We start from the raw sequence: 6000 nt of genomic DNA, 5'->3' as shown, positions 1-6000 counted from the left end.
CCACTTCCTCGGAGCCCCGGAACTGCCTGCCGACTTCTGGAGAGGACAGGAAGTGGCAAAACGTCCCTGAGAGGCACATCTGCCCCTAGGTTCTGACCATATGAATCTTAGTCCGTTGGCCCTTCTGCTAGCCTAGCCCAGGCCAGGTCCTTTTCCCCTCCCCCAAAAGGGAGTCCCTTCTACAGTTCCTTCCCACAGCCCGTTACCACCCGCCTCACAGAAGCCCGAACCTGAAGCTCTAGTTTGGGGGCTTTCCAGCCCAGTGTCTGCTGTGAGGGCAGCTTCAAGAAGCAACAAACTTTCCAGAGTCACGAAACACTGAAGCGTGATGGCGCTAGTTGGCCAGGGCGCGCCCCTTTTGTTTTCGGGGGGCGATTTATGTTCTTTATAAAAATGTGGTTTGGAAAAATAGAAAGGGCCTTGAAAACGTTGTTACAATGAAAAAGGGACAAATTAGAAGACATTTTCCGTGATCAAAGGCGGGAGGGAGAGCGCGCATGGGCATTGACAAAGCTTGACTTATTCACTCCCCTCCTTTGCAAGCCGGGGCAACAAGCGTGTCTCCCATTGACAAGGCGCCCTATTCAGACTGCAGGTGCGAAGTGGGCCGGCGCGCTCGGCCACATTATGTCAAGGTTGTTGGAGATTAGTGTTCGGCCTTAATAACTAAAGCGCTTGATTTACATTGGAAAAAAGCCCCCTCAGCCGTGAAAACAAAATCGTTGAACGCGTGATCATTGCGAGGGCGGCTGATATCCTAATACTAGCATTGTTCTCGGCGGGCCCAGTGGCGCCCTGGCCCCCTGAGCAAGAGTAAGGCCTGGGTTGCTGGCCTGCTGGCAGTGGACCAGGTCCCTAATCACAGACCCCCAGCGGATTCTGGAAGAAAAGGTGATGGCTGGAAGTTTTACTGGGGCCTAAGAAAGACGGATAGGAGGCTTCCCTGAGAGTCCACATCTGGGCTCCCAGCTTTGGCAAAGCCTAGGATACAAGGATACAAGGTCCAGAACCTCAGGCCCAACTGTCTAGTGTCTCAAGGCTGGAGCAGTTGCAGCATTACTTTTGTGAGAGATCTGGGGGGCTTGTCTTGAAGTGTCCTGGGCAAGAACACGTTTACCCTCAGGCAATGATTATTTGAGAGTGACTTGAGAGCTGAAAACACTTACAAAGGACTAAGACTTACTTACAAAGGACTAAACACTTACAAAGGACTGAACACTTACTCACCACTAACTTGGGCTGCCTCCAAGAAGGCTATCGTGTTCAGGCCCATCTCTTCCTTCAAGAAGAGCCCATTTCAGAGAAGTCCAGAACTACTTGTAGCCTCTGCCTCATTTTCTCGGTACTTTCCCTGTTTCGTTTTCCCAGGGATGGAGGGAAGTCTAACTCAGTGTTGGTTCCGCTTCCCTCAGTGTGGGTATCTGAGGACAGATTTCATTCCCCCATACACTATCTGTGCCCTCCAGACAACCCCCTCCCCAACCCATGAGAAGAGATCCAGAGAACAACAGATCTGTAGCTGGGACCTAAGAACAGGCATTTCAATATGGCTATGTATCTATTCTTACTGCAATATCTTTTGTGGAAGTCAAGCTACTTAAGGCAATTTCCATAAGATCGGTCTTAGAAGAAAAGGTTCAGTGGGGACAAGGTGAGAAGGCTGTTAACTATTGTCTGGCCCTGAAAAGGTCGTAAGTCAGCGCCTTGGTAGCTGACCTGTCACGGGAAGGTATAAAGAAAGGCTTTATTCATGCAGCCCCTGCAATGTTCCCAGCTCTCACAAAAGTGTTTCTATGATTCGATTTTTCTTACCTCTTTTCTTAATTAAAAAGCTGAACCATTAGAATAGCACCTGCATCGTGTCCTGACGGTGCCTGCATACTAATTCCAGAGCCTTTACAACCAGTAATTATAACATAAAATCAGAGATTGAATAAAACAGAAGGATTTTGCTCCCAAAGCCTTGCTAATCCCCTTTTAAAAGGGTCTGGTGAAATAATTCAGAACAGTATCCGGAAGTTGGATTACCGCTCCTTTTTTTTTTTTTTTTCCACTTTTTACAATGTAATGATATTTCACACTTAAAGGGGGCTCTGTTTTTCTACAACAGTTTTTTTGTTTGTTTTTAAGAAAGTTGGCAGGTTTTTTGAACATTAGAAAGCATCCTATGGAATCCTTGCTTACTAACTGCCATGGCAGAAAAATACAGGGGAAGTTTTTATGGCATGTTTGAAACACTTAAATTTTTTCAGGTGAAAGTGGGTACAGTATGATTCAGAATTGCTTATATGCATCGTGCACCAGGTGACTCTCCTCATCTCTCAGAGGAAATAAATAAGCAAAGCTTTTGGGGACAGATGCCTATTGCTCATAACTTAGAAATATACACATTGCAGGCACACTTTCCACTAAGATGGGTGTTTTAAAAAAAACAACGAATACACTGATGAATACAAAAGCTAGAGGCATCCATTAAACCTTGAGGAAGACCCTGCATTGGCACAAGCCAGGGACCTTGAGCTGTCTGCAGTTTCTCCCCAGTTCTGGCAAAGAGCACTGTCCTCATCTGGCTAATCGGATCTTGCATGGACCAGCCATCAGTCACAGACAAGAGAAAACTGGGTCATCCTTCTGATACTTTGTATGAAACATCAGATTATATTGTTGGATTGTTTCTCCTTCTTTTTGTAGTCATTCTGCAACTTCAGGTACAACCAAAACCATAGAAATACACCCAATTTTGGTTTCTTCCTTCTATAGGCATTTTCCATGGCTGCTGATTCATTGAGGTTGAGAACTCAACCCTACTTTCACTTAATTTGAATTAATCAATATTCTTGCCCTCTACATTGGATTATATAGAGTCTACACTGGATAAAGAAGCCAAAAACGCAGGACAAATTTCAAGTCCATCTCCCTGGTCATATTTACCTTTGATTAATTGCATCCTGAGGTAACCGTTTTCTTCATCTTTTTTGTTTCTGTAATGCAGCTGTTTTTGATGTTTGCAAAGCCACTGGAAGATTCAGAGGCAAGGCAAACCCCAAAACCTCTCCTAATTGTCTACTGAATTTCTTTTTGGCCTGAATGGTGTTGGAGTCTAAACTTGATAAAGTTCATAGAAAACTCTCAGGCATTTTTCTCATTGAAGATATTTGGGTAAAAAGGTCTGATGCCCAGACAGGAAGTTGTTGACAAGTGGAACATGTTATTGTGGGATCCTTGGCCACTTGGTGACTAAGTTGTTATTAATTATCCCAGAATGCGAATTCATACGAGAAACCATCATTATGAAAAAGGCCCTGATGCCTTCCTGGGGAGAATGTTCTTTTGTGTGACTTTTCCCCATATGCTCCATCCTTAATCACCCAGCCCTGCTCCCCTCACTCCCATATTCCCACCCTTCACACCTGGGTCTTGAAAAGGTCAACCAGAGACTCATACTAACCTCAAGGAGTTATGCTAAAAATAAATCAGCATTTGGGCCTGGCAGGCTATAGAGTTTACTGCAGTGCTAGTGTCTTAACAGTTCACTGGGACAAGGGTGACATAAGATTATTGGGTTTGGGCAGCTTCTTTCTGCATTCCAATAAACTCAATTCCCTCTACATTTTCTTGGGCCTTTAAAAAATAAATTATGCCTCTGCTTCAGTGCTCCACTGCATCAGGCTCTAAAACTCTCAGAGAACACAAACTCATGTTGTTTCAGGACCCTCAGGTAGCCCAAAGGCTGCCTGGAGAGGCACACCCTGCTGTGGAGCTGAGGTCCCTGGAAGTGCCACATTCTCTAGGGGAGTCTGGAGATCTGATTCAGGAAAATGCTAGGAGAGGTGTCTGAGAGATGAAGTCATGTAACTAATAATAATATTAATAAAATAGTAATAATAATCAACAAGCACTTAACAACATGTAGATTCTAAATGTTTCAAGGATTATCTTATTTAACGCTCCAAAACTTGTGGTGGAGATTCTTTTAAATTCTCTCTTTTACTAGATGAGGAAACTGAAATTCAGAAAGGTTTCATCACTTATCCAAAGGCACAGAGCCATAGGTGCAGACGCCTGAGAGCCTGGCTCCTAGCCAAAGTCTCCCCACTGCGCTCCCCAGCAGTTTTTACCTGGTGCTCTTATTCGAAATAGCCAAAAGAAGAGGCCCAGTAGAAATCATTAGCAGGCTAAGATTTCCCCAAACTGCCCTCGGAGTTGCCATTGCCGCCTGGGAGGTGGGTAACTTTCCCAGAGAGCAGGGAGTTTATCTAGGGTGAGGCTAGCCATGGGCACTTGGGAACCAGTGAATTCAACCCTCTGCCAAAGGTTACACCGTTCAACTTTCTTCCAAAAATACATGTTCAAAGGAAGTGTGTGCTCTCCTAGTGGCAGGGGCGCTGAGGTGCCCCAGAGCACTTCCCTTCTCCTTTCCCCCTACTCCCTTGATTTCCTCCGCCCCAACTCTGACTAGGAAGGTTCAAAGGCAGGCCTTCCCTTCTCCGAGACCAGAAAGGGATGCCAGGGGCAGCCATCCCTTCTCAGACTCTCTTTTCTCTTCACTTCTGGGAATGGTCCGGGGCCACAACTCCTCCGTACCCTCGCGGCACCGCGCTGTCCTGGGTGGGATGGAGTGGGGCGGGTGGAAGTACTGGGATCTCTCCTTGTGTGGCCCTGCGGACTCCAGGCTTCTGGCCCGGGAAGCGGGAGCTGGGGGTGGTTGGGGGTAAGTGGGAGGTGGGGGTGGGGCGGAAGACGCCAGCTGGGGAGGCCCGGATTCCATCCTAATCCCCACATGCTCACCACCGCACTGATTCTGTCGGTGAAAGGGCCTTAATGATCGCGCTCTCTCAAAGAGGCGGGATCTGGGAGAGAGACGCAACAGGAGAGACCCCTCAAACTTGTCCCGGAGCCTGAGGAAAGGGGTCTTTCCGCGAGAGAGACGGGAGGGGGCGCTAACTTCAGCACTGACCTCCGTGGACCTACTCCCTCGTGGCTCCCACCGAGCCGAACGTGTCGTGGCCATTCCAGTGGCCTTCTCCTTGTGACCGCTTTTTTTCACAACCGCGCGTCGCCCCAGCGCTTTTGCGTGCTAGGGTACCTCCCCCAACCTTCTCTTCAGGACTGCAGCCCTTGCGCTAGGAGCTGGGTCTCCAAGATGCTGCCTACAGAGACCTAGCATTTCGACCCCAAGAGCCGTGGTCCTCCCACTCAGTGCAGCTTCCTCCCTAGCCAGGCCCGCGGGAACCCACTTCTCCTGAGTTGAAAAAGGGTCTGGTGGAGCCGGCACTGACTCGCGCCTGCGCAGTAGGAGAGGGATAAAAGAGGGGACACCGGAGTCTAGAGGTTCAGTGACCGCAGTGGAGGTGGAAAGAAGGTTCTGGTGATGCAGGTGGCTCTGATGCATCTGAAATAATTTCTCCAGTGGCAGGGCCCCATAGGAGCCTCTGTATAAGATGCTAACACCCACTGAAGATCCACGTCGGGGCCCAGGAAAGATTCATGTGTGCTGTAGTCACACAGTCTTAGGGGTTGGCCCTTCGCAGCTCTCTGAAGGGAGTAGAGAGGTCAGAGCGTCCGCTACTCCCAGAGGGGGTGGAATCAAGCTAGGAAGACTTCTGCGGCCAACGGTGCCCCAGGTACCCCATAAGGGCTTAGTGAGGGATTGGAGCCAGCCTACCCTCTCTTTTCTTTCCTTGTTTTTATTCCTGCCGAGTATTAGGCTTTCCTGTGGCAAGACAGAGATACTTTGTGAAAAAGTGCTCTGGGCCCTGGCTGCGGGACGGTAGCCTTCCCCGGTTGATGAGTGTCAATGTCACTGGGATGAAATTGGGGATGAGGGAGGTCTCTTCCACGATGGCCACTTTGGTGGATCCCTCTGTTTTGCCACCCTGAACATCTAGGCGTCAGAGATGTTTCTGTGAAGGTTGAAGGAAGGCAGGGGAGAGGACTGGAGACTGTGAGAGGGTCCCAAATCTCTCCCAGGGTGATGAAGCCATAATAAAACACACAGAT

The sequence above is a fragment of the Rhinolophus sinicus genome, chromosome 17 (genome assembly GCF_057876585.1).
Source record: "Rhinolophus sinicus isolate RSI-liver-muscle chromosome 17, RSI-T2T, whole genome shotgun sequence".
Classification (NCBI taxonomy): Eukaryota; Metazoa; Chordata; class Mammalia; order Chiroptera; family Rhinolophidae; genus Rhinolophus; species Rhinolophus sinicus.
The sequence above is the reverse complement of the archived record's forward strand: the minus strand, read 5'-3'. Positions refer to the sequence as shown.